General features: G+C 44.3%; 1 protein-coding gene across 1 annotated transcript in view; it reads left to right on the plus strand.

Moving 5' to 3' along the window:
* FBLN5 (fibulin 5) overlaps positions 1 to 18556 on the plus strand; it is a 276797-nt gene that overhangs the window by 637 nt on the left and 257604 nt on the right. The gene's annotated exons all lie outside the window — the stretch shown is intronic.

Genomic DNA, 18556 nt, shown 5'->3' on the forward strand with positions numbered 1-18556 from the left:
TTGGGATTTATTGGGACGCTAAGATCCCGGTGCGACTGCACCTGCCGCACTATTGATAGCTACTCACTTGAAGGTAGTACAGCTCAATAGCTTTTTTTCAGATGCAAGCATTTCCAGACGAATGTGCTGCAAATCCTACATAACACACAACGCAACTCAAAATCCCAGGACCCGAATCACAACCGAACCAAAGACATGGCATGGTGCAAACGCATCTTGACTCAACTAAACATAACATACCTCTTCCTAAAATGACGTAACATAATAACTTTTAAGTGACGCTGTGAAGTTCGGTGGCTGGTGCTTTGAAATATTTCTCTTTCATGGAAAATGCTTTTTACGTGGCGAAAATGTTATGGTTACGTATGCAAAAAAACACTTTATTTAGTCTTTCTGAGGAAGGGTTCTTTGTCTCTTTAAGCCACCGCGTCTTGTGAAGTGCGTGCGTAGAATTTTATCGGCACAGGGGAAAAGTTCTTTCAGCAGTTGTTTTCGTCCAAGATGCTGGGGCGAAATCCGAGTCCCCTTGAAGTCGAGAAAGAGAGAGGCTCACGCTTCGGATAATTCAGCCACCGATTTGGACCTCTCCATAAAATATATGGAAGTGAACAGACAGACCTTACTACTGACCAGGGTTAGTCTCTGAAACCAAATGACCAAAGTATACTCAGACTCCATGAAATAGATACGCACACCACAGAAATGCGGTAGGTTGATAAGGTTGGATCGATAGTACCACTCCTAGGAGATCACTTGTATAAAGGCGGGCAGTTTACTGGGCTCAACTGGACTGTTGTTGGCATTAAGAAAGTCTGGCATGAAACACCACCCATGTTGTAACACATGCGACTAGAATAACTTAAATCACAACATAGAACAGGCTGTATGACCCATACCATGGCGGCCCATCAACCTTGCAGCATGGCTAATGTATAACAGGACATCATGCATGAAGTATGGCTGCACTAACATAACATAGATAAAGATAACATAGCATCACTTATGAAGTATGGTTGTACTAACATGACAACATAAGCCAATTCTTTAACGATACACAATACTGTGTGTGAAGCACTACCGTACTAACATAACACAACATTTATGTTTTTTAATAGTGTTTTTAAGTCGTTCGAACACTATTGCTGAACACAGACATCATAACCTCCAACTGCTCGGCTAAGGTATCATAACACACCACAGCATAACAAGTTGTTCCTAGCATGACTGGAGTGGCATAAAATATCGCCACACATCAATGCATGGACTAAGACAGGCTTCCTCGGGCAGGTTTGGGGACCCCCTGTTGTGATTTTCAACCTGTTGGCGGGCGGTAGACCTTCGTCTCTTTCTGTTTCCGGGTCAGCCCCGGTCGGTGATAACACACCGCTGAGCACAGCTGTCAAACTCTGCCAGGGGAGGAGGTGTTAGAGATGCATTTCTTGCTTCCCCCTGACTGTGCTGAAAGACAGAACAGGATGTCACTGACCAATGACCTGTAGAAAAGACCGCGTTGTACAAAAAAAAAAAAACATCATCCAGATTACTTTTGACTTCAACATCAGCAGTTTCTGATGAGACAGAATGGAATGAGTGTACACTGCCTGGCATAAACAGGCGGGCTGCCATGCCCGCCCTCCTCACGCGCATACTGCTTGCCCATTCATTCCAGGGCCTCACTACCGAGAACGGTCGAGGGCCAGTTTCGCATTATCGTTTGAGACCGAAAGGACAAGTTGGCCAAAAGAGATACAAGTCAATTTGGGAATTATATATTAAATGGCTTCAGAATTTTCGAGAGAGGCACTGAGCGAGAGACATAAAGGGGGGCAGTCATACATGACTCATTCACTCTATACACAATCTGCAACCTGCTAGGTGATTGTGGGGGTGAACACAGTTGCCACATTTAAAACCCAGTTTTGATGAACCCGTATTTTGGGGGTAGAAGGATATTTTCAAGGACATGTGTACTCTAACCCCTTAGTCTACAAAATAATCTTTTTAAGGATATGATGGCTTTATCTAAAATAAATCCTTAATATACACGTTTCTAATCTTAGTAAAGCAATTCACATCTTAAGGAGTCTGGCGGTCCCCCAGTGTCTATTTGCGCCCATCTGCCACTATTTAGGAGAACTACGACCCTGCTCTGCAGTTTCTCAAAGCGAAGTCGTTTTTGCATCTTTGCCAGAAATATTCAAATGCCGAATTATATTCCCTCATTGGCAGACTTTTTCAATCAAATCCATGAAGGGAATAAAAGGTGCTACTCTTTTATTGCAACCAATTTTGAGCAACTTGCTATGTTATAACAAATCCATGCAGCATCATGTTAGGATGCGGAAAGGTGAATATAGCTACTTGTGAAGCAATTTCAAATTGACTTGCTGCTTGCAATTTAAAATCTACTTGCGGCTGTTGCAGGCCCACGAAGATTACTCTCTGTAAAATTCCAGGTGATTCAGATAATGTTAATATCTGTATGAAATGTGATGCACCGCGGGTGAGAGTAGTTTTCGCAAATGAGATGTAATGGTCAATTTTGACTGAGGTTGTAAAGTTAATATTTTTTAAATTAGCATGCAAACTTTATTTTTCATCGTATTGTAGGTTTGCCATTTGCTAGTTCAGAATATTGTTGGGAAAGGTTGTTCATTTACTTAAAAACAATCTTTGGGTTTACTTGCCACCTCAGACCACGGGAGAGAGTTGAGTGATTAATTATTTATTTTGTGTGAGTGTTTTGGCCCAAATTCTTTCGTGTGTATGTGTCTTTGGCTTCATGGCAACAGAAACCCTGCCTCTGAAAAGAAATTGTATGCGAATGGGGATTAGTGCCGATGAGATCTGACCTGTAGGACCGGGTGCCTTCTAAACAAGCCAGTGTCTCTGAAAGGCCAGGAGAGCTGGGGCTGAGTCGGGCAAGGGCAGAAAGTGATACACAACCGAGGGCCATCAGCCCTCCTGAGGCTTTCAGGTACATGACAAGGTTGGCAACAGACCAGTGTCAACGTGTAGTTTTCCCACCTGAGCATACCAGTCTAACTGCAAGCACCACAGACTTAAGGGTCAAAAGAAAGAATTCTGTGTAGATCGCAAACACGACAAGATGATGGACAGAGTAGTGAAACTTTTCATCCACTCACCCCCAGTCAAGACATTTGTTCTTTTGCTCACTATGACACCCCGGTTTGGAACCAGCCATATGCAAATCAGCCTAGAACCTGCTCCTCATGAGAACATTCCAGCCCGAACTGCCAGGCCAGGTCCTCTCTGGACCGTAAACAAGCATCCTGGGATCGGTTTAGGGATATCACCCCATATCAGCCAAGCTAGCTTGAATCCAGTGGCACAGCAAGCAAGGGACCCACGTCTGGGATTACCCTTGGCCACTTAGGGCAAACATAGCAAACGCAACAAGATGATGGACTAAGTGCTGAAACTTTTCAATCACTTACCCCAAGTCAGTAGATCTGGGTTTAATCCATTTTTCTTTTGCTGACTATGGCATCCCAGTTTGGACCTAGCCATATGCAAATCAGTCTTTTTTTTTTAAACATCTTTTTATTGAAAAGGAAAAAAGAAACATAAGAACACACAACAGCGGTAGGTATCTCAGCCAACGTCACATCACAATTGCATGTTTCATACATAACAGGACATTTATCTCCATTTTCATATGCAAATCAGTCTTGACCCTGCTCCTCATGGGAACAGTCAAGCCTGAACTACAGGACAGTTCCTCTCTGGACCGGAAACAAGCATCCTGGGACCAGTTTCGGGGTCATTTTGTGATGAATTCTGTACACATGTCTGGTTCCTGTATGCTGAGTGCAGGACGTCATTCAATATATTTTGAAGCATTCCCAATTGTTGACGCTTAGATGAACAAATAAAAGTGATTTGTAGAGGATCATGTATGGTCAACTTCGGAAGTCTGGAATTTAAACCTTATCGTCTTGTACCAGTGCCAACACTTTAGCCATTGCACCCTAGACCATGTGTCTGCTTCGTAAAATTAATTTGTGATCAATGTCTATCCTTTGAACACCCCTTAACCTCTGGAGTCAAAGGACGCTGCAAATGATGAAACTAAACTTTTCATCACCTCCTACAAAACCAGATCTTTCACAATGATATGTCCTCCCCAAAATAATGCTGGATGCTCAAAACCACCTTGCTCATATCTAGGGCCTACCCCATGCACATTAAGATTTCAAAGAAACATCTGTCAGTGCAAACTCCCTAGGTAAAGGTATTGGTGTAACAGTGAGAGTACAGAGGCCCAGTGGGCCCCTGGAAAAGGTGCAGCAAACGACAACCTGCCTAGCCCCATCAGGGAGTATACACATTTCATCAAACAAAAGTCAAACAAAGAGGGAAAAATGGCTGAATGTAAGCATGGCAAAGATCATCCTGTCATTTATGAGATCACTAATAACACACTATATATATTACCCAGTGACGGTCACCACTGGGTAGTTATAAGCGGTTGTATGATGGTACACCGCTAGTAAAAACATTGCATTCCTTTAAAATGCATTTGTTACCCCACATTTGTTTAGTACGCATATGCTCTTACCTCACATGCCATTACCACGCATTACTAAGGTAAGTTTATATATATATATATATATATATATATATATATATAAAGCCGGGAGCTCGTTATTGCTACTTTTAACCTGTTTGTGTCCTGTTTTTAAAATATATGCTTATTTGCACATTGTTTATCACTGGCACTCACCCTTGACTCGCCGAGCAGCTGAATACTAGCTGTTTGAAGGGAATCGCTCGTTTCTTTGGCGCCATTGCACGCCGAGGGAGACTACAGTCACGCCCATCTCTTGCTGGCCACGCCCCCTCCGCAGAGATAAAAATAGAGCGCGCTGAATACTAGCGCTGCTCCACTGTATGCATTACTCCTGAGGCGAAAAGCCGGGAGCTCGTTATTGCTACTTTTAACCTGTTTGTGTCCTGTTTTTAAAATATATGCTTATTTGCACATTGTTTATCACTGGCACTCACCCTTGACTCGCCGAGCAGCTGAATACTAGCTGTTTGAAGGGAATCGCTCGTTTCTTTGGCGCCACTGCACGCCGAGGGAGACTACAGTCACGCCCATCTCTTGCTGGCCACGCCCCCTCCCACGTCATTCGCTGCCACTATAAATCATGTGTCAACACCGGAAGCGCAGTGGACGAGCGCAGCGGGCACGCCGATTGCGCGCCAAAGGCGCGCTTAAGGCAAGCTCGTCTGCGCTCGTCCGCGACGAGGACGCGACTAGCGCCACCAACCATGCCCTTTTCGGCCCACAGTCCCCACGTCACACCCGGGATGCATTGCTTAACCTACGAGGGTCTGCACACGAAGGTAAGCTCACCTTTGAAGAGACAGCTTTTCCCTTACCCGACTTCACCCACAAGGGCTTAATAGTAGGAGGTCTGCTGAACGTCAGATCCCTACCTAAGCATGCCACTGAAATCAATCTCCTCATAGAATCCCACCATCTAGATGTCCTTTTCTTAACTGAGACTTGGACAAATGCCGACTGTGATATCGATTTAGCATCTGCCTGCCCTTTAAACTTCAACATCTTGCATCTTCCCAGACCCAAAGGCCGCGGCGGCGGAGTTGGCATTATCTTCCGAGCCTCATGGCAAATAAACACCATAGACATAGACTCAGTGCCTGGGATTGAGCTCCTTGGTCTGGCCATAAACTGCCACCCAGGAGTCACCTTCACGGTGATCATCTGTTACCGACCTCCAGGGGCATTCTCCATCCCGCAACAGCAAGCTCTTCTTACTATATTTACAAACATGGCAACCTCCCACAACAAACTAGTTATTCTAGGAGATTTCAATCTCTGGCCAAACGGCAGCCTAGATACAGGTTTAGTCAACCTCTTGCTGTCCTGTGACAGCGTGGGGCTTCACCAACTGATTAAGGATCCCACCCACTCTGCAGGCAATCGTCTCGACCTTATTTTTTCAAGCCCTGATCTAACACAAGTAGGCGACATTTTGCCTATGAGCTGGACGGATCACTCACTTATCAAACTCTACATTACCTGCACCACAATTAGAAAGCCCAACAATACCTCTCTACCTGAATTTACGTACCGAAACTGGAAAGCCCTAGAAAAACTCAGCGCCACCACCAAAGTATTTGACGTGGAAGATAGTTTCTCTCCTACCAGCTCGGTTGAAAACAACTACAGAGCCTTCAGCACGAGAATAACCGCCATCACGGACTCTATTGCCCCATTAAAACACTGCAAACCCAAAGGTAGAGCACCTGCCCCCTGGTACAACGACTCCCTGAAAACTCTTAAATCAGCTTGTAAACAGGCCGAGAGAAAGCGGAGACACGGATACTGTGACAATAATAAAACCCTCTGGAAAAATATGCTCCGTGACTACAAATCTGCCATTACTGAGAGCAAATCGACTTACTACTGCTCCACTATAGTTAACGCAGCCAACAGTCCTAAAAGCATATTCCAGATTCTGGATAACCTTATACATCCTGATTGCGCCAAGAAGTCTATTCCCCCATCTCAGACCCTCTGTGACAATCTCGCACAGTTTTTCACGGACAAAATCGAGACTATCATTAACAACTTGGCAACCCCCCTATCACTTAACACTCCAACCCCCCCCGGACCTGGTTCCACTAACCTTGATCCTCCTAGTTCTGCATGCCCTCCTGGGGAAAGTCTTTTGGCCTTGCCCCAGATCCATGAAGCAGATTTTGAAAAACTGGTACTGGGCATTACCTCGGGATCCCCCCTTGACCCTCTGCCCCCGAAAACCTGGAAAGCTTGCGGGAACGAGCTATTCCACACCCTCCGGAGGATCTGCAATCAATCTCTCGGTTGTGGACTCGTTCCCAACCCCTGGAAGCAAGCGCTCATTACACCGCTACTGAAGAAACCAACTCTGAACCCAGAATGCCTTTCCAACTTTCGCCCCATCTCACTTCTGCCCTTTCCGGCGAAAGTGGTAGAACGTTGGGTTAGCACCTGCCTCTCAACCCATCTCGAGCAGCATCACGTTTTGGACGATTTCCAATTCGGATTTCGTCCAGTCCATGGCACTGAAACAGCAGTGCTTACTGCCATGGAAGAACTTCGAGTGCGTGCAGACAGGGGCCAAGCTGTGGCCTTGATCTTATTAGACCTGTCTGCCGCATTCGATACTGTCAACCACGTGACCCTGCTTGAGAGGCTGAGAGAGGCCGGGGTTGATGGCACGGCCCTGCTCTGGTTCCACTCTTATCTCAGAGACAGGAAACAGGCCGTATCTCTCCCTCCTTTTCAATCTGCCTTCTCCCCAGTCCCTCACGGTGTACCCCAGGGTTCCTCTATCAGTCCGATTCTTTTCAATGTTTACTTAAAACCACTGGTCACTTTAATCAAATCTCATAATATGACCACAGTAAACTATGGGGACGATACCCAGCTCCTTTTCTCCTGGGAGGGCGAAGATTCCATTCCCTTGGAAGCCTTCCACAACTGCCTTAGAGACACCGCAGGCTGGTTACAACGGAACTCCCTCCAATTCAACTCCTCGAAAACCGAGGTTCTGTTCTGTCCGGCGAGCCGTATCCCTCGCCCTCTGCCTGCGGAGTTCTGGCCCCCGGAATATCCAAACAATCCGCTACCTGTTGCCAGCGTTCACAACTTGGGCGTCATGCTAAATAACAAACTTAGCATGGAAACGCAGGTAACAAGAACAGTCGCCACCTGCTCGGCCCTTATGCGCTCACTGCGCAAAATCCTGCCACTATTGCCACCTTCAGCCCGAGTATTGATAGTCAGGTGCACTATTCTGAGTCGCCTCGACTATTGCAACGCCCTCCTGCTTGAATCTCCTTCGATACTGTTAGACAGACTCCAACGAGTCCAGTCGGCAGCAGCCAAACTGGCCCTCGGATGGTCCAGGAGATCCTCGGCCACCGCTGCCTTGGCCGAGTTGCATTGGCTTCCCTTGAAGCAACGAATAGGTTTCAAAGCCCTTTGCTTGGTCTTCAAGGCACTACACGGTGCAGGACCTAGACCTCTTCAACATTTGTTCTCTTGGTACACCCCTACCAGAACGCTACGATCCACGACCGCCTGCCTTGTGAAAGTACCCAGATTTAAGAAGGCCAGGATCGGGGGAAGATCTTTCAGAGTAGCTGCCGCCAAGCTCTGGAACAGTCTGCCTGCCGACATTCGCCAAACTTCACAGCTCCTACCTTTCAGGAAATGAATAAAAACATGGCTCTTCCCCCAGCCTTCCACCCCCGCCCCCCCTTAATCAATTCCCATCGCTTCTAACCCAGGAGTAAGCTACCAGCGCCAGGATACCTGCCAGGTGACAGCCGCGCTCTATAAATGTTTTAAATAAATAAATAAATTATATATATATATATATATATATATATTCTGTCAGCTCACAGATCCTTCACTTCCTGTAAGTACGAGCCACACGAATCCAGTTGATTTACAATTTTTTAATGTTTACGGGCAAACAAAAATGACGCGTTTCGAGCAAACGTGCTCTTGGTCACATGACCATAGGTTCCGAGTTCAGTGTATTTGAAGTCATACAGGAACATAAACAACAGACTTTTCAATTCATACATTTAGAAGAAAAATAATAATGATATTTTTATAAATCATCGAGCTGCTGCGCAACGGTAATCATAAACATGAAACGAATGTAATTTAAAGAATTTAGAAAATATAAAGGAACACCATTTGTTTGCTATTGCGTCTCCTGTGAACAATCACATATATAAGGAGGACAAGCAGAATTTACATACTTCATTATATTGTATTTATGTGAGTACAAATAAAACTTATAGTAAGTCAAATTCAACATACATTTTGCCGCCGCCAAGATATGCAAAGAAAATAGTAAATGATTCATCATTGTTAGGTTTCACCCGAAATCAAGGTATAGTACCCTATCAAGCTAAAGAAAAGTGTGTTTCGAGCTCTTTTCATATATATATATATTTTCACTGAAAAAACCATAGGTTTCAGAGACGTTATAGTTAGAAATTAGCATTTAAAAAACCTTAGAAACTCACAGAAAAAACCATAGGTTTCAGGGGTGTTATAGTTGGCCATTTCACTCGTACAAAACCATAGAAATTCCTCCGTTATAGTTAGTTCTGCTAGCTATAACTCGCGCGCCCGCAATGCACTGCTGATGATGTCACATATTGCATCATTCATGACATGGTCAGTGACATCACTGATGACATCACTGATGACATCTCAAATGACATCACTGATGACATCATCCAGTGAATGTGGTTTAGTTTGAAATTTAAATATGTATTATGTATATACCAATCTGTATTGAAGATTGAGAGGATATATAACTGTCTGGATGGAGGATTTAGTAGCTGTCTGACTGTCTGTATGAAGTGAGTAATTAAAAGTGTCTCACTTAATACATGGATTAGTAACTAAACTATGTGAATGTGTGCAACACTGTCTCTGTTGTTGTATAACATGCCGCATCAGTTGGTCACTAACTACATGAGTGTGTATATTAGTTATTGATTAGTTGGGTGAGTATTTGTATGGGACACTGAGTTTGTGTGTGGTTGGATGGGGTGTGTGTAACTTTATGCATAGATGTGTGAATGGTTGATTCACTAGGTGTATAGGTTTAAGAGTGCATGTGGAAACAGTTGTTTGGGTGACTGAGTGTATTTATTTGTGTGTTGGTGAGCAAATATATGTTTTAGTTTTACATCTTCAACAAAGTAAAAAAATAAAAGGCATTGTATGTGAGAGTTGGTGTATATAAATAAGTATGTGTAAGAGTCAGTGATTGTGAGAGTAACTATATGAATGAGTGTATAATTGTAATGGTGATTTTTTAACATATTAACTATGAGTTACTATGTGTTTGAATAAATTAGGTGTTGTTGGATAATTGTGTAAGTGAGTAAATGTAAGTGTGATTAATTTTTTTCATGAGTGAGTAGGATGACTGCATAACCGACTAAGATGACTGCTGATGTGTCAATGTCTATATATGTGTATAAGTGCATTTGATAGTGTTCTATTAATTAGTGACTGCATGTATAAATTATTCTGTTGTTGAATGGGTAGTTGTGTGTGTAGACTTAGGAATCAGTGAGTGGGTATGTAGTAACTGGTATTGGTGTGTCAATGGTTTCAACTATGGTACTCTGTATTTTACAGTGAGTGATGAAAGGTTATACTAGTGTATGATGAGATGTATCAGATTGTCACGTGGATGATGTCATCAGTGATGTCATTTAAAATGTCATCAGTGATGTCATCAGTGATGTCACTGACCATGTCATGAATGATGCAATATGTGACATCATCAGTAGTGCATTGCGGGCGCGCGAGTTATAGTTAGCAGAACTAACTATAACGGAGGAATTTCTATGGTGTTGTACGAGTGAAATGGCCAGCTAACTATAACACCCCTGAAACCTATGGTTTTTTCTGTAAATTTCTTAGGTTTTTTAAATGCTAATTTCTAACTATAACGTCTCTGAAACCTATGTTTTTTTCAGTGAATTTCAAAGCTTTTTTAAATGTTAATTTCTAACTATAACTTGTCTGAAACCTATGTTTTTTTCAGTGAATTTCAAAGGTTTTTTAAATGCTAGTTTTTAAGTGTGATAGTAGTTATACCTATTTTTTTGTACTGATTTTCTACAGTTTTTTAACTGTTTATTTATAAATATTTTATTCATTGAATAACATTATATAGTTTTCTGAAAATTGCAAAAAAAATTTAGCAGAAAAAATCCAAACTGAAATATTGATTAATTTTCTTGTTTCAATTTTGTATTTTAATCTATTTATATTATTTTCTTTAAAAAAAAAGAATTACATTTTTTTTTCAGAGTCGCGCACTCAAAGCGTACACATCACGGTGGGTGCGCGCATTCTAGCTGCCATTCTAGAAAAGTCGTGAAGGATCCGCGTACGGTGTGCGATGGCTGCGTGTTTTTCAGTTACGTCATATACATTTAATATTACGTGATGTGCGCGATTGGTATGCGACCAGTCCGAGACTCCTGCGCATTCGCGACACATGCGCATTACGGTATGAGATGCTTACGTGGTTGCGGGTCCCGCATGACGTCATATACGTGCTGGGGTGCGCTGGGTGTGCGACTCCCGCAAAAAAATGTTATGTTCCAAAATGATATGTATGTGTCTTTAATATACATATTAGGGCAAGAGATTATCTAAGATATTCATAAAAATAATATATTTGTACTTCTAATAAACGTATATTATTTTTAAATATATTTTTGGGAAGTCGGGTGCGTGCATCGTGAGTGCAGAGAACCAGGTCATCAGAGCTGCTCTAGAGCCTAAGAAACAGGTCAGCAGAGCTGCTCTAGAACGAGAGACCCAGGTCAACAGAGCTGCTCTAGAGCCAGAGACCCAGGTCAACAGAGCTGCTCTAGAGGACGAGAACCAGGTCAGCAGAGCTGCTGTAGAGCCAGAGAAGCAGGTCAGCAGAGCTGCTGTAGAGCCAGAGAAGCAGGTCAGCAGAACTGCTTTAGAGTCAGAGAACCAGGTCAGCAGAGCTGCTCTAGAGCCAGAGAACCAGGCCAGCAGAGCTGCTTTAGAGCCATAGAACGAGGTCAGCAGAGCTGCTCTAGAGGCAGAGAACCAGGTCAGCAGAACTGCTTTAGAGCCAGAGAACCAGGTCAGCAGAGCTCTTTAGAGGGAGAGAATCAGGTCAGCAGAGCTGCTTTAGATCCAGAGAACCAGGTCAGCAAAGCTGCTCTAGCTTTAGAGCCAGAGAACCAGGTCAGCAGAGCTGCTTTAGAGCCATAGAACCAGGTCAGCAGAGCTGCTTTAGAGCCAGAGAACCAGGTCAGCAGAGCTGCTCTAGAGGCAGAGAACACGGTCAGCAGAGCTGCTTTAGAGCCAGAGAACCAGGTCAGCAGAGCTGCTTTAGAGCCAGTGAACCAGGTCAGCAGAGCTGCTCTGGAGCCAGAGAAACCAGGTCAGCAGAGCTGCTTTAGAGCCATAGAACCAGGTCAGCAGAGCTGCTTTAGAGCCAGAGAACCAGGTCAGCAGAGCTGCTCTAGAGGCAGAGAACATGGCCAGCAGAGCTGCTTTAGAGGGAGAGAACCAGGTCAGCAGAGCTGCTCTAGAGCCAGAGAACCAGGTCAGCAGAGCTGCTTTAGAGCCAGAGAACCAGGTCATCAGAGCTGCTTTAGAGCATCAGCAGACCTGCTCTAGAGCCAGAGAACCAAGTCAGCAGAGCTGCTTTAGAGCCAGAGAACTAGGTCAGCAGAGCTGTTGTAGAGCCAGAGAACCAGATCAGCAGAGCTGCTCTGTAGCCTAAGAACTAGGTCAGTAGAGCTGCTTTAGAGCCAGAGAACCAGGGCAGCAGACCTGCTGTAGAGCCAGAGAAACCAGGTCAGCATAGCTGCTTTAGAGGGAGAGAACCAGGTCAGCAGAGCTGCTTTAGAGCCAGAGAACCAGGTCAGCAGAGCTGGTCTAGCTGACACTGACTGACTGACACTGACTGACTGAAACTGACTAACAATGACTGACACTTACTGACTGACACTGACTGACTGACACTGACTAACTGACACTGACTGATTGACACTGACTGACACTGATTGACTGAAACTGACTGACTAACAATGACTGACACTTACTGACTGACACTGACTGACACTGACTGATTGACACTGACTGACACTGATTGACTGACACTGACACCAACTGACACTGACTGACACTGATTGACTGAAACTGACTGACTGACAATGACTGACTGACAATGACTGACACTGACTGACTGACACTGACTGACACTGATTGACTGACTTAGAGCCAGAGAACCAGGTCAGCAGAGCTGCTCTAGAGCCAGTGAACCAGGTCAGCAGAGCTGCTCTAGAGCCAGAGAAACCAGGTCAGCAGAGCTGCTTTAGAGCCAAAGAACCAGGTCAGCAGAGCTGCTTTAGAGCCAGAGAACCAGGTCAGCAGAGCTGCCTGTGGCAGAGAACACGGTCAGCAGAGCTGCTTTAGAGGGAGAGAACCAGGTCAGCAGAGCTGCTTTAGAGCCAGAGAACCAGGTCAGCAGAGCTGCTCTAGAGCCAGAGAAACCAGGTCAGCAGAGCTGCTTTAGAGGGAGAGAACCAGGTCAGCAGAGTTGCTTTAGAGCCAGAGAACCAGGTCAGCAGAGCTGCTCTAGAGCCAGAGAACCAGGTTAGCAGAGCTGCTCTAGAGCCAGAGAACCAGGTCAGCAGAGCTGCTTTAGAGCCATAGAACCAGGTCAGCAGAGCTGCTCTAGAGGCAGAGAACCAGGTCAGTAGAGCTGATTTAGAGGGAGAGAACCAGGTCAGCAGAGCTGCTCTAGAGCCAGAGAACAGGTCAGCAGAGCTGCTTTAGAGCCAGAGAACCAGGTCAGCAGAGCTGCTTTAGAGCCAGAGAACCAGGTCAGCAGAGCTGCTCTAGAGCCTAAGAACCGGGTCAGCAGAGCTGCTCTAGAGCCAGAGAATAAGGTCAGCAGAGCTGCTGTAGAGCCAGAGAAACCAGGTCAGTAGAGCTGCTTTAGAGTGAGAGAACCAGGTCAGCAGAGCTGTTTAGAGGGAGAGAACCAGGTCAGCAGAGCTGCTTTAGAGCCAGAGAACCAGGCCAGCAGAGCTGCTTTTGAGCCAGAGAACCAGGTCATCAGAGCTGCTTTAGAGCCAGAGAACCAGGTCAGCAGAGCTGCTTTAGAGCCAGAGAACCAGGTCAGCAGAGCTGCTCTAGCTGACACTGACTGACTGACACTGACTGACACTGATTGACTGAAACTGACTGACTAACAATACCTGACACTTACTGACTGACACTGACTGATTGACACTGACTGACACTGATTGACTGACACTGACACCAACTGACACTGACTGACACTGATTGACTGAAACTGACTGACTGACAATGACTGACACTGACTGACTGACACTGACTGACTGACAATGACTGACTGACAATGACTGACACTGACTGACTGACACTGACTGACTGACACTGACTGACACTGATTGACTGACACTGACACCAACTGACACTGACTGACACTGATTGACTGAAACTGACTGACTGACAATGACTGACACTGACTGACTGACACTGACTGACTGACAATGACTGACTGACAATGACTGACACTGACTGACTGACACTGACTGACTGACACTGACTGACTGACACTGACTGACTGACACTGACTGACTGACACTGACTGACTGACACTGACTGACTGACACTGACTGACTGACACTGACTGATTGACACTGACTGACACCGATTGACTGCCACTGACACCAACTGACACTGACTGACACAGATTGACTGAAACTGACTGACTGACAATGACTCACTGACAATGACTGACACTGACTGACTGACACTGATTGACTGAAACTGACATTGACTGACTGACACTGACTGACTGACACTGACTGACTACTCTACTACTCTACTACTCACTCTCTACAACTCTCTACTACTCTCTCTCTACTACTCACTCTACTACTCGCTCTCTACTACTCACTCTACTATTCACTCTCTACTACTCACTATCTACTACTCACTCTCTACTACTTTATACTACCCACTCTACTACTCTCTACTACTCTCTACCACTCACTCTCTACTACTCACTCTCTTCAACGCTCTACTACTCTCTCTCTACTACTCACTCTCTACTACTCTCTCTCTACTACTCTCTCTCTACTACTCTCTCTCTATTACTCACTCTCTATTACTCACTCACTACTACTCACTCTCTACTACTCACTCTCTACTACTCACTCGCTACTACTCTCTACTAAGTCTCTACTACTCTCTCTCTACTACTTCTCTCTACTATTAACTCTCTACTACTCACTCTCTACTCTCTACTACTCACTCTACTACTCTTTACTACTCTCTACCACTCACTCTCTACTACTCTGCTACTCACTCTCTACTACTCTCTCTCTACTACTCACTCTCTACTATTCACTCTTTACTACTCGCTCTCTACTACTCACTCTCCACTACTCACTCTCTACTACTCTCCACTACTCACTCTCCACTACTCACTCTCCACTACTCCCTCTCTACTACTCGCTCTCTACTACTCTCTAATAATCACACTCTACTACTCTATACTACTCTCTCTACTACTCACTCTCTACTACTCACTCTCTCCTACTCACTCTCTGCTACTCTACTACTCTCTCTACTACTCACTTTCTACTATTTTCTACTTCTCACTCTACTACTCTCTACTACTCTCTTCCACTCACTCTCTACTACTCTACTACTCATGCTCTACTACTCTCTCTACTACTCACTCTACTACTCACTCTACTACTCTCTACTAATCACTCTCTACTACTCTCTCTCTACTACTCTCTACTACTCACTCTCTACTACTCACTCTCTACTACTCTCTACTGCTCACTCTCCACTACTCACTCTCTACTACTCGCTTTCAACTACTCTCTACTACTCACTCTACTACTCACTCTCTACTACTCTACTACTCTCTCTTACTCTCTCTACTACTCACTCTCTATTACTCTACTACTCACTCTCTACTACACACTCTCTACTTCTCACTCTACTACTCACTCTCTACTACTCTCTCTCTACTACTCACTCTCTACTACTCACTCTCTACTACTCCACTACTCTGTACTACTCACTCTCTACTACTCACTCTCTACTACTCTCTCGCTACTACTCACTCTCTACTACTCTCTACTACTCTCTGTCTACTAGTCTCTCTACTACTCACTCTCTACTACTCACTCTCTAACTCTCTACTACTCACTCTCTACTACTCTTTACTACTCACTCTCTACTACTCTCTCTACTACTCTCTACTACTCTCTACTAATCACTCTCTACTACTCACTCTCTACTACTCCACTACTCTCTACTACTCACTCTCTACTACTCACTCTCTACTACTCACTCTCTACTACTCTACACTACTCTCTCTTTACTACTCATTCTCTACTACTCACTCTCTACTACTCACTTTACTATTCACTCTCTACTACTCACTCTCTACTACTTTATACTACCCACTCTACTACTCTCTACTACTCTCTACCACTCACTCTCTACTACTCACTCTCTACTATGTCCTACTACTCTCTCCCTACTACTCACTCTCTACTACTCTCTCTACTACTCTCTCTCTACTACTCACTCTCTACTACTCACTCACTACTACTCACTCTCTACTACTCACTCTCTACTACTCACTCGCTACTACTCTCTAATAAGTCTCTACTTCTCTCTCTCTACTACTCTCTACTACTTCTCTCTACTATTCACTCTCTACTAATCACTCTCTACTCTCTACTACTCACTCTACTACTCTCTACTACTCTCTACCACTCACTCTCTACTACTCTGCTACTCACTCTCTACTACTCTCTCTCTACTACTCACTCTCTACTATTCACTCTTTACTACTCGCTCTCTACTACTCACTCTCCACTACTCACTCTCTACTACTCTCCACTATTCACTCTCTACTACTCTCCACTATTCACTCTCCACTACTCCCTCTCCACTACTCCCTCTCTACTACTCGCTCTCTACTACTCTCTACTAATCACACTGTACTACTCTACTACTCTATACTACTATCTCTACTACTCACTCTCTACTACTCACTCTCTACTACTCACTCTCTGCTACTCTACTACTCTCTCTACTACTCACTCTCTACTATTTTCTACTTCTCACTCTACTACTCTCTACTACTCTCTACCACTCACTCTCTACTACTCTACTACTCATGCTCTACTACTCTCTCTACTACTCACTCTACTACTTTCTACTACTCACTCTCTAACTCTCTACTACTCACTCTCTACTACTCTTTACTACTCACTCTCTACTACTCTCTCTACTACTCTCTACTACTCTCTACTAATCACTCTCTACTACTCCACTACTCTCTACTACTCACTCTCTACTACTCTACACTACTCTCTCTTTACTACTCACTCTCTACTACTCTCTACTACTCACTCTCTACTACTCACTCTACTATTCACTCTCTACTACTCACTCTCTACTACTTTATACTACCCACTCTACTACTCTCTACTACTCTCTACCACTCACTCTCTACTACTCACTCTCTACTACGTCCTACTACTCTCTCTCTACTACTCACTCTCTACTACTCACTCTCTACTACTCACTCTCTACTACTCTCTCTCTACTACTCTCTCTCTACTACTCCCTCTCTACTACTCTCTCTCTACTACTCTCTCTCTACTACTCTCTCTCTACTACTCACTCTCTACTACTCACTCTCTACTACTCACTCGCTACTACTCTCTATTAAGTCTCTACTACTCTCTCTCTACTACTCTCTACTACTTCTCTCTACTATTCACTCTCTACTAATCACTCTCTACTCTCTACTACTCACTCTACTACTCTCTACCACTCACTCTCTACTACTCTGCTATTCACTCTCTACTACTCTCTCTCTACTACTCACTCTCTACTATTCACTCTTTACTACTCGCTCTCTACTACTCACTCTCCACTACTCACTCTCTACTACTCTCCACTATTCACTCTCCACTACTCCCTCTCCACTACTCCCTCTCTACTACTCGCTCTCTACTACTCTCTACTAATCACACTCTACTACTCTACTACTCTATACTACTCTCTCTACTACTCACTCCCTACTACTCACTCTCTACTACTCACTCTCTGCTACTCTACTACTCTCTCTACTACTCACTCTCTACTATTTTCTACTTCTCACTCTACTACTCTCTACTACTCTCTACCACTCACTCTCTACTACTCTACTACTCATGCTCTACTACTCTCTCTACTACTCACTCTACTACTCACTCTACTACTCTCTACTAATCACTCTCTACTACTCTCTCTCTACTACTCTCTACTACTCTCTACTACTCACTCTCTACTACTCACTCTCTACTACTCTCTACTGCTCACTCTCCACTACTCACTCTCTACTACTCGCTTTCAACTACTCTCTACTACTCACTCTACTACTCACTCTCTACTACTCTACTACTCTCTCTTACTCTCTCTACTACTCACTCTCTATTACTCTACTACTCACTCTCTACTACACACTCTCTACTTCTCACTCTACTACTCACTCTCTACTACTCTCTCTCTACTACTCACTCTCTACTACTCACTCTCTACTACTCCACTACTCTGTACTACTCACTCTCTACTACTCACTCTCTACTACTCTCTCGCTACTACTCACTCTCTACTACTCTCTACTACTCTCTGTCTACTAGTCTCTCTACTACTCACTCTCTACTACTCACTCTCTAACTCTCTACTACTCACTCTCTACTACTCTTTACTACTCACTCTCTACTACTCTCTCTACTACTCTCTACTACTCTCTACTAATCACTCTCTACTACTCACTCTCTACTACTCCACTACTCTCTACTACTCACTCTCTACTACTCACTCTCTACTACTCACTCTCTACTACTCTACACTACTCTC

This window comes from Triturus cristatus, chromosome 9 (genome assembly GCF_964204655.1).
Source record: "Triturus cristatus chromosome 9, aTriCri1.1, whole genome shotgun sequence".
NCBI lineage: Eukaryota > Metazoa > Chordata > Amphibia > Caudata > Salamandridae > Triturus > Triturus cristatus.